Genomic DNA, 16,374 nt, shown 5'->3' with positions numbered 1-16,374 from the left:
TGCCATTGAGCTGGGTTTGAAAGACCAGAAAGAGTTTAACCACATTTCCCCCCCGCCCATGATTCTAAAAAGAATATGCATTTGGAGAATATCTGAAAAACAAAGTAAAGCAAAATGAAGAAAATAAAAATTACCCATAATTGTATCACCCAGAGGCAACTGCTAATTAATTTCATGCATATGTCCAGTAATGCATAGTTTTAATAGAATTGAGCTCTTACTCAATTTTATTTTCCACTAATATCTTATGAAGGGTTTTAAAGCCAATTAGCATTCTTACACTTTAATGAGAACAGCCAGTTCTTAACAATTCACACAAAAAGATGAGAAGAGATTCAATGGTATTCTAAAAAAAGCAGTTAATTTGAAAAAAAAATCACTGGATTTCATTTTTGAGCTGTTTACATGTTTGATTATGAATGTGAGTGCAACTTGTGCTCTGGGAATTCACTTCATCTAGAAAATATACATATAATAATGAAAAGAAAGGTTCTCTGCGCAAGTTCATTCCAGGAGGATCCAGGGAACTGCCCAAAAGTGATTTATTTTTTCACCTGGGGCCATCTCGGCTTGTCCTTGCCTGATTCCTTTTTTTTTTAGGCTGCACCGGATCTTAGCTGTGGCACTCCAGGATCTTCCTTGAGGCACGTGGGATCTTTCAGTTGCGGCACGCGGACTTCTTAGTCGTGGCATGAGGGCTGTTAGGTGAGGCATGTATGCAAAGTCTAGTTCTCTGACCAGGGATCGAACCTGGGCCCCCTGCATTGGGAGCATGTCATCTGACCCACTGGACCGCCAGGGAGGTCCCGTCCTTGTCTGATCCTGCTCCTAATTCCCATGTGTGAGTTTTTCCACACCACCAAGCAATTCTCCCACACCAGCTGGATGTCCTACAATTCAACTCAAGTCTGACACTCTCTACCTGGTGGTAGCATCAGATTCTACAGGTTAAGGGCTCTGTCCTACAAGACTGTCCCTCACCACCCCTCCCCCCAATGCAGATGCCAATCACAACTGCAGGTTGTCACCTGTGCTTCTGACTGACCAGCTATATCGAAGGTTCCAAGGACCCCCTCCTAGGATTGGATTAATTTGCTAGCCCAGCTCACAGAACTCAGAGAAACATTTTACTTATTAGATTACCAGTGTACCATGAAAGGATATAGCTTAGGAACAGCCGACGGAAGAGGTGCAGGGGGCCAGGTATGGGGAAAGGGCCCAGAGCTTCCATGGCCGCTCCAGGGGCACCAGTCTCTCCCAGTCTCCACATGTTCAACAACCTGGAGGCTCTCTGAACTCCATCCCTTTGGGTTTTTATGGAGGATTCATTACGTAGCATGACTGATTAGATCATTAGCCACTGGTGATTGAACTCCCCTTCTGGAGGTCTGAGGGTGGGGCTGAAAGTTCTAACCCCCTAATCACATGGTTGGTGCCCTGGCAATCACCCCCCCACCAGAGGTGGCCTAGGGGCTTTCCCAAAGTCCCCTCAATACTGTAGCAAAAGACATCCATATTGATGTCATTGAGATAGGCTGGGACCTGGGACCTGGGACCCCCTTACCTAAATGCTTGCACCTGCACAAATGTCTCCTACAACAATGGAATAAAAAGAAACTATAGGAGCTAAAAGTAACTGTGCACTTGCACAGTTGGGGCAAATTATGAACAAGATACAAAAAGGCTAAAACCCAGCTGCCACTTCTGAGGTGCTGGGAGCAAAAGCAGGGGACCGCACGTGTCCCCTGTACACAGCACCACCAAAGGGGTGGGCACACCATCCAAGCCACCCCTCCTGGACCCATCTATGCCCCCCCCACCCCATTTAAGGGACCAGCTCGCCCCCTCTGGGGAGCAAACAAGGAAACCGGTTACTTTTTTTCACTCCCTCCTGCTGTAGCATGAGTCCCAATAAAGCCTTGCCTCAATTCCTCATCTGACCTCTAATCAATTTCTAGTGATTAAAGTGATCCAAGAACCTAGTAATATCATCACTTAGGAAAGTCCAAGGGTTTTAGGAGCTCTGCACCAGGAATGAGGATGAAGACCAAATATGTATTTCTTATTATAAATTACGATCTGTCACCCTGAACCCCCTTAGCTCCATGTCTGAATAGACTGACTTCTACCAGTTCTCTCTTGGAGTTTGGGTTGTAATAAGTTTCCAAGAATTCCTCCCCATAAGCTGTTACTGAGGAGTCACAAGACGTGTGTGTGTGTGTGTGTGTGTGTGTGTGTGTGTGAAGCAGGAGCTGTGTATTTTCTCAAGGGATACCTCGTCACTCCTTCCATCATAACACAGATGTCACTGTATTCAAGTGTTGTTTGCACTGAACTGACCTGTTGCAGTCAGCTCAGGTGGCCATAATAATACACCTTAAACAAAAGACATTTGTTTCTCACAGTTCCGGAGGCTGGAAGTCCAAGACCAAGGTGCTGGCTGATTGCGTGCCAGGTGAGCAATTCCTGCTGCCCTCAGGTGGCAGAGACCACCGGTCGGTAACACTGGGGAGGACTCGCCTGGGCTCCAGGCTCTGGGAGGGGGGTATTCCCTCTGCCTCCCCACCTCCCGGGACACCCAGACTCAGCAACTCCAGGTATTGCTTGGTTGTTATTTGTTTGTTTGCTTGAGTCTGTGGAGCCTTCTCTTGATGATTACATGTTCTAAATGTGCATCTTCTTTCAGGCAAATGAGATGTGGCCTTACCCTGAGATCCTGTGATAAGAAAAAGTTCTCAGAAATACAGCCTGGTATCCAGCATTCATACACAGATATGAAATAAGACAGGGAGGAAAGGGGAAGACAGAGAATTGATACAGACCTTCATACACATGCAGGATGGGGACGGAGGAAGAGGAAGCTGCATTCTTTCATCCTAACGTGGACCCATGGTGTCAGAGCCATGGACACCACGAGAGGGAGGAACGTATGAGAGCTCGGGTCAGGCACAAAGGCTGATGACCTAACGACACCAAAGGCAACAGCAGTGAACTGAGGTCTGAAATATTAAGAGAAGTTTCCCAGCTTGTCCGGGGTTGGAGAACTTAAAGAGATTGAATAATCTCCTTAACATAAAGTATCCTTAAAATCATAGCAGAATAAAAGTTAAATACAAAGAAATCAAATGGTTCTTAGAAACAAACAGAAACAAGAATCTCCAAAGGGGTCTCCAGGTCTGTTTAGATCCAGAAAGGGTCTTTGCAGCCACGGTTCTATTCTTACTCCCATGGTCCCTCAGAACTGTTCATCCACAGGTGGTACGCAAGGCCCCGTGGATCCTGGCTGTCCAGGACCCACCCTCCACCCTCATTTCTGGTAGACAAACCCACTGCCTCGCCCAACCAGTTGACCCCGCCTGATGTGTCCTGGTTCTCCCCTCTGTGGCTGTGCTGGGGCTCTTCCCGCTGTTCACTATGTCCGGGTCAGCTCTCTGGGAGGCAGGCTCTGCCATGGATGTTTCCTGGCAGGGAATGCTTTCTGAATGGCTCTCATAGGGAGTGGGGAGAAGAGGGCCTGGGAGGAGGTTGCGATAGAGCTTCAGCTGATGGGACTTGGCTGGGACCCTTCAGGACTCTTCCAAATTAATGCAGTTGAGCAGGCCTTTAACTCCCAAAGGACCGATGATTGGAAGCACTGCCTCCAGACATTTGGGTGAGGCAGCTTCCTTTGGCAGAGGAGAATTCCCAGGAAGTGAGCTGTCAACACCCCCTCACTCCAGGCAGCTTGGGGAGTGAGTGCTGCCTGGAACCATGGTTCCACGGTAGGATGGAAGAGCGCAGGTTCTATAGGCGGGTCTGTGCAAAGGCACTGCTGCATCGACCTGTCAGATCTCTCCCAAACCCTGTCCACTGGACGGAGCTCATGTCCTGTTCCCCTCTCAGCCTTTATTGTAAACCTTTAAGACATTATACCACATGGCCACATGCATGAGGAATGAGCTCTGGGCACCACAATCTCTGTTCTGATTCTCGCCTGATTTCCTCACGGTGTTGCCTTTCTGCCTCTCTGATACCTCCATTCCTTCCAGGTTCCCATATTCTCTGGCTCCTGGCCACCTGCCTCAAACGTGCTCTCACATCTAAGACTTGATGACTCATTCTACTTACCTGGGACTGCACATTGGCTCTCCTTAAGACCCACAGTGAATTACTGTGACTCGACAGCAAGTCTAGAACGAAGGCATTAGTAAGTGTAGACTAGGTTTCCAGAGCTTAACACGTGCAAGTGTACATTCTTCTGGGAATTAGCAGAAGAATTTCCTAACAGGAGGTAACCCAGGAACCCAGACTGATTTCACTGTAGGGTCCAACCGTCTCACTAGGTGGCTGTGTGCTCACTGTGATGGGGCTGGGCCAGGCCAGGTCAGTTAGAGGTCTTGAAATTCTTCTCTCTGTCTCAGCTCAGAAGTGACAGTCCTGCGCACAGTCTGGTGAACAAAATGAGTCACATGCCCCCTCCTACCTGCAAGGGGCTGGGAGATGTGCCGAAGTACGTAGATATTTAGTGAGTATCAAATGTCTGCCCACAATTAAGTCCATCTAATATTGAATATAACAGTCATTCCTTCAGAACTGGAAAAGCCTTTTAAAATTCTGTCAAGCCACAAGGGTCAGATCCCATTGATTGTTCTAGAAAAGCAATATAATAAAACATGAAAATAACTGAATCAGCCAAGAACCTTGAGTAATAGTACCGTGGACGTCACTAACTGGCAGTGATCTTGGGACCTTCAAGGGCCACTTTAAACCTCAGTGTTTCTATGTGTGAAACGAAAAGATGAGATTAAACTTTCTCTCTGGTCTAAATGTCTGCGTAGAACCTATGGCCTTTGCATCTGAGCCATATAGAAGTACAAGGTAGCAGAGAGTCCTGGAAGACAAGATTCATCTGTTTCTTTCGACAAATATTTATCAAGTGCCCAGAACTTGTTCTTACTGTGCTGGGGTTGGTGGTGAACAAGACAGAAAATGATTTTACTTTCTGAGAGAGTGCCAGAAAACTATCTTTACTTTTTTATTAACATGGTAACCTTCTTGCTTATTAGCGTGTACTTTATCACTTTGGTGTGACATTTTTATTTTTGTTATGAGATTATTCTCTAAATCGTAGTCACCCATGGGCACTTTCTAGCTACTTGTATTAGTGTGCTAGGGCTGCTGAAACCAAATAGTATGGGCTGAGTGGCTTAAACAAGAGAAATTTATTTTCTCACAGTTTTGGAGGCTAGAAGTCTGAGATTAAGGGACCGGCCAGGTCGGTTATTCCTGAGGGCTGAGAGGGAGAATCTGTTCCAGGCCTTCTCCTAGCTTCTGGGGCTTAGCTGGAATCTTTGGTGATGCTTAGTTTGTGGAGGCATCACCTCATCTCTGCCTTCATGTTCCCATGGCGTCCTCCCTGTGTGCCTGTCTGTCTCAAAATTTACCCTTTGTATGAGGACACCAGTTGTATTGGATTAGGGCCCACTCTTCTCCAGTACGACTTCATCTGCAACAACCCTATTTCCATATAAGGTCATATCAGGAGGTGGTGGAGGATAGGACTTCAACCTATGAATTTGGGGGACACAATTCACCCCTAGCAGTGCTGTTGTTAAGTGATTGCAAGGATAAATTTCCCCTTCACTTGTACTTTCTTTCCTGAAGTTCTGTTTTTCTTCCTTAAGCTATCATGCTTTTTTTTGTTTGTTTGTTTTTGGTACGCGGGCCTCTCACTGCTCTGGCCTCTCCCGTTGCGGAGCACAGGCTCCGGACGCGCAGGCTCAGCGGCCGTGGCTCATGGGCCCAGCCGCTCCGCGGCATGTGGGATCTTCCCGGACCGGGGCACGAACCCGTGTTCTCTGCATCGGCAGGCAGACTCTCAACCACTGCGTCACCAGGGAAGCCCCATGTTTTGTTTTTTTGACCACACACTTAATTGTGACGGTAAGGCAGTTTTGCTCTTTTGCATTTTCTCTCCACGTATTCTGGGAAAATACCTGGAGCCTTGCACTTTTTCTAGCTCCAGGGGTCTTTGTACAGCAGAAGGCAGAGCTGCCTGAAGACAGCCTCTCCGGGCTCCTTATGCGGATGCTCCGCCTGCGGAAGAGATTCTTTGGGACATCTAGGCTGGGAAGGAAAGAGAGGAGGTCTTTGTGGGAAGGGAGGCAGGGGTGGGACGATGAAAGCTTTCCCAAGAAGCCCTGAGAACGGCAGAGACTTGGCATCACCCTGCGAGGTGGGGAACCTCTCAGCTTCCTGTGTACCTGGAAGAGAAGCTGAGCACAGCCTGCTTGCAAGGGACTGCAGGGCTTGGAGAAGGGACTGCTGGATGGACAGGGTGATGGGCTGAAGAGGACAGGTTACATCCCATATCTCAGCACTGTAAAATCCCCCAGATTCCTGTGCGCCTCTAGGGAGAGAGAAATAGAACAACAACTGACATTCTGATTACTTGCTACTCTAGAAATGAGGAATTGAATTTAAGTTAATTTTAAAAATTAAAGAAATGTGAATTTTCTATACTTTCAGAATGTGTGATTATGAATTCATACAAACTCCATTGTCTAAAATTGTTCTGTTTTAAGCCACCAGTGAGAATCTTGAGCTTCACTCAATTTTCTATGTAAAGGAGGAACTTCATAATGCACTTGCATTTCTCCAGCCTCTGGACCATTTATTTACTGTGGCACTGATTCCCTGGCTTGTAACCATCTAGCACAGAATCTTGCCCTTAGTAGGTAATCAAAAAGGGGTTTGTACAGAGAGTGAATGATGAGTCACATTGCCCACAGGCACAAACGCTTAGCAACAAAGGGCATTTTTTAAAGTGATCTTGACCTGACAAACCTCTGGGTGAGATGGCTGAGAGCCCTGACCTGTGCAGAGGGTCAGTCGGACAGAAAACCAACCAGTGATGGGTGGATGTGACCTTGAGAGACATTGGAGAGAACCAGGAAGGTTGCTCAGTGGCACAGCTCAGAGGAGATGACTCTAGTCTTTATTTATTGAGCACTTACTATGCTCAAGGCCCTCTGGGAAATTCCATACAAAATTACTTCATTGCTGTTCTACAGAATCTCACGACCTAATAAAATCAGGCAGTAAATATCCAAAGCATGAAGTCTAAGAGATGCCATGATCAGCATATTGTACAACTTCAGACTCCTGGAGATGGGGAAAGCAGTGATGGATTGGGAAGACTTCACAGAGAAAAACGACATTTGAGATGCAGTGTATGGCCTGCTGCAAACTGTATTGTCAATAATGGTGTCCTTTTTCCCCATCTTCCCGACAAAAATGATGTTAACAAAGACAAACAAAAAAACATGGGAATGAAGTCACACACACACACACACACACACACACACACACACGTCACTGCTTAAGGACTCAGTGACTCAGTTGGGTAGGAAGTTGGCTTTGCACCTCAGCCCTCTTCCTGCCAGCCCTCCCCCCATCCCCATTCCCATGCCCCTGCTAACCATACAAACATCTGCATCTCAGTATGGGCCCATTCATCCTCCTTCCTGCTATTTGCTGTCATCCTTTCATTCATTTAATCATTCATTCATAAGCAGTATCGCACCAGTACATTCCTGGTACCACAACCAGTGTATAGAAGGGGTGAATCTATTTTCTGTGAAGCTCAGGCCTTTATGCAGAATCGTTTTCATCTTCTGGCGAGAGGCTGGAGTAACCAAGTGTTGTTAGAATTCTTGCCATTGTGCCTTTTCCTTGAAAGATGACATTTGTACAAAGAATTAGACAAAGACATCAGAAGTGCTCATTCCTATTTGGGGAGGAAAAATATTTACTGGAATAACTCCTCAATGTAGATGAGAAGAGTTATTATGATTAGGATCATGATTTTTAAAAAGACGGTTATGTAGTAGAGGAAGACAAATGATGCAGTGTCGAGACAGTTAAGAATCTTGTAGTTTGGGGAAAAATGAGACAAATAACAGCTAAGGATTATGGAATCCTTACAATTTTCCAGTTATGTTGAGATTGCTTTATGCATATTTGCCTTATCAACCCCTGCCAAGATCTCGATGACCATCTGTATTTTTCAGATAAGAAAATCAAAGCACAGAGAAGTTAAGTAACTTGCTTAAGGTCACTAGGCCCGTAGGTGATGGCATTAGAATTCGTGTTGAAGAAAGCTATGGTGGTGGGTTTTCCCATACTTCTGGAGAAAAGAGTCTGTCTGTTGAAGGAGGCATTCTTTCATACCCAATAGGTTTTGTTCAGATACGCATGCCTGAGACATATAATTTAGCACTGGTGCAACTTCCAGCTACTAGAGGGAGTGGCAAAGAGAAAATTTACAGGAAAATTCTACCTTCAAAGATCTTTGGCTCTAACAAGCTAGAACTGCTGTGCCTGGATCTCGGGAATCCCCAGAAGGAAGGACCAGACAAGTTGCCTCCAGTTCTCCGTCCGTCCAAGCAATCAGGTAGTGGGATGCAAAGACATTTCACGTGACGCTGGCGTGGAAAGGCCCTCAGCCTTCATCTCAGTGTCCCCACACGCCGGGGCATCGAGCCCAGTTTCTAGGAGCCCCGATCTGCTCTGAGGCAGTGCTCTTTGTATCACCTGCGCTCTCTTTGTATCACCGTGTTTTGGGATCACCCGTTTCTCTCCTGTCTTGCTGATCGTTTCTTCCGGGCGCACTAGCATCTGGGGCAGTCTTCTGGCTGCCGCCGGACGACGCGCCCTGTGTGCCTCTTTGCGGCCTGAGGTCCGGGTGGTCCTCGGGCATCGGGTTTCCCTGCGGGCCTGCGCGGCCCAGGGCGGGGCGCGGCGGGCGGGCGGCAGGGGGCGGTGCGGGCCGGGCGGGGGCGCTCGGGCCGAGCTTGTGCTCCCCGCGTCTTTGTGCCACTCGGCGCCGCCGCCCACTCTCCCCCCACGGGCCGTGCGCCCCGGCTGGAGGGCGGACGGGAATAAAGGGCAACTCCGGGCGGGGCGGCAGACGCGCAGCGCGGACGCCCGGCCCCGGACCGCGGACCTAGGCACGGCGCGCGGAACCCCGCCCGTGGCCGAGCAGGAGCGGCGGCGCCGGGGCCCCTGCCGCGCGGGACCAGGTGGGTGACGCGCGTCCCCTTTGTGTCGGCCTCGCGGGAGCCGGGCGCGGCCGAGGGCCCCGAGATAGGTGGCCGTGCCGAGCCGGCCTCGGGCGCCGGGATCGGGCAGGGGCGAGGGCCGGTCCGCGCCCAGGGCGCCACCCTGGCCCTGCCCCTCGGTAGCTCCAGTGCCGCGGCCCCTTCGGAACCGCGCCCGCCTCCCCGGTCCGCCGGGTCTGCAGCGCCGCGTCCCCGCGCTCCGGCCGGTCCCGGAGCGGCCCTGGGTTGGGGGCCGCGGGACGGACGACTGCGGTGTACGGGGTCTGGCGAGGGCGAGCCGCCGGGGCGCGGGGCGGGGTGGGGGCGTCGGGAAGGTTCAGCCCGGCCAGAGTGGGCCGGCGCCGCGTCCTCCGCGGGGCACATCCCGGCGCCCGATGCCCGCGGCCGCCAGCCTCGCTCCTCCAAGCCGTCCCCTCCCCAGGGGCGCGCGGAAAGTTCCGTGCGGGTCTCCCCGCCCCACCCTCCGGCGGTGGCTCCCCAGCTTCCCCGTACTGTCCTGGGCACCCAGCTCTGGGCGCTCCTGCGAGCCTGGAGGCTCAGGGTCGCGGGGAGGAACGGGTGCCTCGTGCACCCTTTCGGCCTCCATAGGCAGACCTCTGGATGGGCACTCCAGAAGTTCTCTCTGCCTGCCCTTTTCCCAGTGAACAATTATAATAATAATAAAAATCTCGCTCAACAAGCATCCCATGCTGGCCTTGTGCCAGGCCTAGGGCAGGCGGGGTGAGGGAGCCCCAGGGGAGTATCCCCAGGGGGTCCTGCTGCCCTGGGCGGGGAGGGAGCTCTGGTCCCTGAACTAAAAACGGGCCTCACATCTTGCTTTGAACTGTTGTGGGAGGAAAGCCTTTTTCTAGGAGCGGGCCTGGGGATCTGATAAGGACACATTCCAGTGAATCTGGCCGGGGGCAGCTGGCAGATAAGCTGTGCTGATAGTAAAGTGTGAGAAGGAAAGTGCTGTGTGTGGACACCTGCCTGAAGAGCTGTGAGCTCTGTGAGTGCCCAGGAGGTAGAGGCAGGGGGAGGAGGGTCCCAGCTGCTGGGGAGCCTGGTCCTGGGTCAGAGCTTGAAGGAGGGGCAGGTTCTAGGTGACAGGAAGGGCCCCAGGCCAGAAGGAACTGCCCAGCGGAGGAAGGGGGAAGGAACACAAAGTGTGACCCTCGAACTTTCCCACAGGCCTGCAGCCCAAGTGTTCCCTTTCCTGGTACTGAGACTCAGGACCTGGTCTTCTGCAGTTTTCCAGCACCTTTTTAATTTTTGCTTTTATTATTTTTTAGAGAGTGCAAAGGAATTATGCCTAGAGTGGTCAGATGAGGGTAGATCGTGACATTCTGAATTCCAGGGTCCTTTGGCCTTGATCCTGTGGCAGTGGGAGCCATTGATGCTTTTGGAGAGTGAGCTGGGCCCGGATTTAGAGTGGTGAAGGCGGGGTTGAAGGATGGGGACCGCACCTTACTGTCCAGTGTGGGGTGCGTCGCCTTTAGTGCCCAGCGTGGGCTCCCACCTGTGCCTTTGCCCCTTATGAAAGGTCAGGCATGGATTCAGAACCTCAGGAGAAAACAAGGTGCAGATGACCTAATTTTAATGGGAGGGGCCTTTTCCAGATCCAGCACCACTGGGGTTTGGGAGTTTGTTTAAAGAAGCTCTGATTCAAGTGTCAGGACGCTTGGAAGAGGAGCTGATGAAGGGAGAACTCAAGTGCGGGGGGCAGAGCTGCAGCCGGCAGATGATGGTATGGGTGCCCACGGGCCGTGAAGATGGGGGTACTGAAACCTGCAAGAGCACTTACCAATCCCTGTGTTTTAGAAGCGTGTTCTGGTGCCCTTACTTTGATCGAGTGTAATCCCTGCATCCAGGTCTTCACCTGAGCTCAGGGCTTGGCTTGTGGACTCGATGTTGTTTTGGACTTGGAAGGGACTGCCCACACTTCAGCTGAAGCTGCTGGCATTTAGCGGGTGAACGTGCCGCTAGGCCAGACGGCGGCAGGGCCAGACGCCGGGAGCCACGTTGCCTGTTTTTTCCACTGTGCTTCATAATTTGTCCCCACTGCCTTCTTTTGTGCACATTTCTCCTTCTTGAGAGCCTTTCTCTCTGGTGTAGAGACAGGGGAAGTCTGTACCCGCAGACAGAGCATCACGGAGCTCGCTGGTCAGCACAGGTCACCAGGCCAGCCGGCCCACTGTGATTGAGGACATTGTGGACTGGAGCGGGGAGGTCAGGGGCCCCAGCGACACAGAGGGCCATGGCTGGCCTGGGCCTGGCATCAGCTCTCCCGACGGTCTGCTGTTCTTTCTCCTGTTCCACCCTAGAACTGGGAGGATGAAGACGTGTCAGCTGCCCTGGGGTCTGGTGGTCTGGAGCCCCCCAGACTCTTCCAGCGCATCTGGCCAATAAGGACCTCCCCTGGATCCCTGGGGTGTGGAAGATCAGAGGCAGCCACGGGGCTGTGAGTAGAATGGAATGCTTCTACGGAAGATGGACCCTCCCCGTATTCCCTTGGGTAGTTTCCTACCTTGGAGACCCGAGAACTAAGTTGAAGGTTCTTTCCTTTAAGACTGGAAAAGTCACGTGAGGCAATCATTTCTGGAACCAGCCTCCTCTCTCCTTTGTTTCTGCATTACTGACACACATGAATACCTTTTCTTAATTAGATGAAGAAATTAAACGGAAGCACCATACCTGCTGGGGATTCGGGCCAAAAGGCAGAGCTTGTACAACTTTCTGACCCAGCTCTGTGACCTTGAGCAAGTGTCTTAACCTCCCTGTGTGGCCCCAGTTCCTTCAACTGTGAAACTAAGGTGTTGGTCTAAATGATTTCCAAGATCCAGATATAAAAATGTGCTGCTTTAAAGGTCTTTTCCAGGAGCATCAATATTGCCAATGCAACCATTTTTAAAGAATTTTGCAAGAAAAAACATTATATATATATTTTTGCTTTCAGAACAATGGCTTTTCTCAAAGATGATAATTTGAGAGATGGGCTTTGAAGAGGGTGGCTCCTTGGTGATGAGAGTCTGGCATCTTCCTTCTTTCCTGGAATCTAAAGCCTGAATCGGATTGTGTTTCCTGAATGGCCTATAGATAGACGCAGAGTAGGGCTTTCACCAAGAAGCAAGTGGACAAGCTGGATGCAGTGTTACAGAGAAAAAATAAGTTCCTGGATAGCATGAAGAAGCATGTCAACCAACATATTATAGTCCCCTGGAGTTTGGCTCCCTGGAGAGCCAGGGAACAGTGGGTGTTCATTTAGCATTTTCCATCACCAGGTGCTGATAGGAAGTGCTCTGTATGCTCGGACCCAGTTCTCACTTGGCCCATAGCATAGGCATCTCTACTGTCCCCAGCCTACCAAGGTGAGAGGGACAAGGAGAAGCTGTGGCGTCCAAGGCCAGGTACGTGGTACATGTTGAAGCTGACATGGAACTCAGAGTCCTGTGGAAAAGGATATCCTCCGTGACCTTGAGGAGGCAACGGTCTGGGGGGCGAAAGGTAGACAGTCACAGATTGTTCTAGCGCTGGGGTCGGTGTGCAGCATGCAGTGGGGCGTGGTGAGCAGCCTGCCCGCTGGAGCCATTGATGCTGGCTAGGACCCGAAGGATGAGTCCCAGTTAACCAGGCGAATGAGAAGATCAGGGTCAAATTCTGGGGCTGGGAACAGCAAGAAACTGCCTGGGGTGGGAAGGGAACTTCGGGCCGGCACGGCGGGGCTGAGCCCCTGTCCTGTTGGAGGGTGGCCCGGCTATCTCTGAACCCTGTTCAAACCAAGCTCCTGGGTGCAATGCCGCTGCTTTCATTTCTGGAATCTCCTGGACCATCCCAGCAGTGCGGGGGACTTCCGTTCTTTGGTGTTGGAGCCTCTGTCCTAGAAGTCTTCCCTCCTTTTCCCTTCCCGCCCCCAGTTTCCTTGGTAGAGGAGAGAGGCTTCAGGGAAGATGAGAGGAAGCCCAGCAGCAGCCATGGTTTTTACAACCCAGCGTCACCACGCTCTGTCTGCAGGGTCACCTGAGCAAGGCTGCTGTGACTCCCCAGTTGATGGCAGCCGGGCCTGCAGTGGGGAAGCTCCGAGCTGGAAGTGAGCTCCAGCGAAGGATAGCAGTGAGACTGGGGTCACCCCTGCTCCTGCCGGCTCCACCCTGCAGGCAGGAGCCCGGGAAGAGCTGGTGGGGCAGGGAGTTCCAGACCCAGCAGATGGAACCTATGATATGGTTGACCTGGGACATGTTTTGGCCTCCGAAGGGTCAGTTTTCAAACAGTCCTTTGAAACAGAGCATGTTTGATGTTGAGGTGGCAGCGTTTAAAGGTGGTTTGAAGGGAGGTGGGCTGTGCAGGCTGCATCGAAGGAGAACAGAATGCCTTTCGCACTTCCACTGACCCGCTAGCCACGCAGGTAGCCAGGGAGCCGTTCCTTGACGGTCTGTCTCTGCGTCTGGAACGTGGTCCCTGGCCAGCAGCAGGTGGTGTGTGCATCCCCTCCCTGCTTGTCCTCTGTAGCTGGCAGGTCTTCAGGCGCTCCCACGTTCCAGAACAGCCCCGCTGGCCACCCCTTGCTGCCCCCTCCGCGGGGAGGCTTGCGCACACACCCTACAGGAAGGGCAGCCTCCTGGGCAGAGAGGCTGCTTTCCCCCGCCCCGCTCATGGGTGGAAAGTGCGCAGACCTCTGCATTAGGGGCCTCTTTGACCTCAAGGTAGAACAGTCTCTTCAGTAGGTGTTCTGAGGCCAGAATCATTCAGATATTGTTTCACTTTCCCGGGACGACTTTTGCGGTTCCCAGTGGTGTCCGCCTCCAGGCTCACCACTGACCTCTTGTCACTTTCCTGCTGAGACACCGTTGCTTGTTAAGTCACGCATGTGCCCCTGGATCGAGCTTCTGAGATTCTTCCCCACTTGGTTCCAGCCGGTCTTTCCAGGCTGATCTGTCCGCGGCTTCCACACGTAGGCCCTGGAACATTCTCCCACCACCTCCACGTGCCAAATTCCTAATGATCCTTCCAGGCTTCGCACACATGTTGCCTTTTTCTTAAAGCTGTGGGGTCATCAACGTAGGAGCCGTAGAGGCTGACTCCTCCAGCACTGGCGTCTTGCAGATGAGAAAGTGCAGGCACGGAGCAGAGAGGACGGAATGGCAGAACTGGGGCTCCAGCCAGGCCCCTTTCTTTCCAGGCCCCAGCCTCTTCTCCCGTGAGCTGGGAGCCTCTTCTCTACCAGGTGTTTCCACAGCAACGTTTTTTCAGAACCTGTAATTGCTCTTAAACCTCTCTACTCTAATTTTCCTGTAACTTTATCATTTCTTTTACTAAATTATAAGCTCTACAAGGGTAGGAACTTCTTCATGTTTGCATTCCCTCAGTGCCTATCGTGCTCTCTCTAAATGAATTTTTGCTCTGTGGTTGAATCCAAGATAGAGAAACCTGGTTCAAAAGGGAACCTGAGGCAGGTTATCGACAAAGAGATGGGATCAGGGTTCACATTCTGTTCTCCAGCAAGATCTGAGCAAATCGAGAGATATTTTCTCTTTGGGGAGGTCAGGCCACAGAGCAGGACACTGCAGGATGTGTTCATGAGGATGTCGGGGACCCGGGGCTGAGGGTGAGGCTCCATCAGCCTCATGAGTCTGGATCTTTCTAATGGGAGACAGAGGTGCTCTAGGTAAAGAGGTGATCAGGGTTCCTGGAGTGTTTGCCAGGTGAATGTGGTGGGGACCCTCGAGTCACATAGAAGAACAGAGCTATTAGAGGTTTTGGACCTACAGAGCATGTAAGATAATCCATAGTGGTGAGTGTCTTCTCTGTCCCCGAGGGGTCTGTTTTTTGAGTGCCTTCCCCTCTGCTTTGGTGCATGGGGCCAGTTTGCATTCAAGAGCATCTTGTAGGCTGTGTGTTCCCAGAGCAGCTTTGCTCTGGGAAGTGGGAAGGCTTGCAGACACCCTGGGGGGCTGGCTGTTGGATATGCCATTAAGAACATAAAGAAACAAACAGTCCCATAAATTGATTTTTCCTGACACCCTGATTGCCACACGGTACTTCTTGGTACCACATGCATGGCTCATAACAGTCCTAGGACAATGGAATACAAAGAGCTTCCCGAAGGCTTTCAGAGCTGGCGCCTTGGGAGCCGAATTTGTTGGCGGAAACTGTATATTTCTTCCTAATCGCTTGACAGGGGTGAGGCGGCGCCAGTGCTGGTGTGGACCAGACAGAGCTGGGTGTCCCTGCTGGGATCGCAGTTGCTTCTTCTTCTTTGTGTCCTGTTGAAACGTTAGCCTGAGATAGCGGGAGGTAGAGTGGTGGGTGGGCTGGATGTATGAGAAAGAAGAAAAGCGGGATCTTTAGTCCCTCAGCTCATGGGACCCTAAGAAATTGCCTCTGCTTCCGTGTTTATTCTCCCTGCTCCTCCCAGTCTCACTCACTGAGACCTTACTAACTTCCCTCTTTTCCTCAGGTAGACGTGTGATGCTATAGGCCCCGGGTTTGTGTGCCCCCCAAGTTCGTATGTTGAAACCTGACCCCCAGTGGGATGTTGCTAGGAGGTGGGGACTTTGGAAGGTGATAGGTTTAGATGAGGTCGTGAGGGTGGGGCCCTCGTGAATGGGATTAGTGCCCTTGTATTGATAAAGTAGACCCCAGAGAGCTCCCTCGCCCCTTCTCTTTGGGAGGACATGGTGAAGACTGCTGTCTGTGAACCAGAAATGGGTCTCACCAGACACCAGATCTGCTGGCACCTTGTTCTTGGACTCCCAGCCTCCAGAACTGTGAGGAATAGATGTTTGTTGTTTAGAAGCCACCTAGTGTGTGGAATTTTTGTTAGGGATATCTGGATGGACTAAGATAGGCAAAATGGCTCGTCACCAGTCATTTTGGGGTGAACCCACTCTGCTGATCATCTTCAGAGACCCTTATAAGGTCATGTTCCCAGACGCTGGGACCTAGGAGTTCAGCATATCTTTTGGAGACACAGTTCAGCCCATAACACACATCTCCCAGTGCCATGCAGTACATGTGCATATGTTCTTGTATGTTACTGTATGTCTGGCCAGCAACACAACACTCCCTGTGTCCTCTGTGACAAGCCATGGAAGGGGCTGGTGGCTGGCCTTGGTTCAGCTGCTCTGACAACCCAGGGTCTCCTGTGTCTGCACCATCTTGCCCTGGACCCCGGGGCCAGATGGCTCTCCAGGCTGCACTCACACCCCGTGTTTAGGTAGCCGGAGAGGTGGGGCAGTTGGTGTCAGATCCATTTGTCTTTCTTTATCATGGAAACCACCCTTTCCAAAAGCACCAC

Source organism: Delphinapterus leucas, chromosome 19 (assembly GCF_059928025.1).
Source record: "Delphinapterus leucas isolate spDelLeu-1000000601 "Yukka" chromosome 19, BTC_Dleu_Yukka2, whole genome shotgun sequence".
Classification (NCBI taxonomy): Eukaryota; Metazoa; Chordata; class Mammalia; order Artiodactyla; family Monodontidae; genus Delphinapterus; species Delphinapterus leucas.
This window is presented reverse-complemented; position numbering follows the sequence as displayed.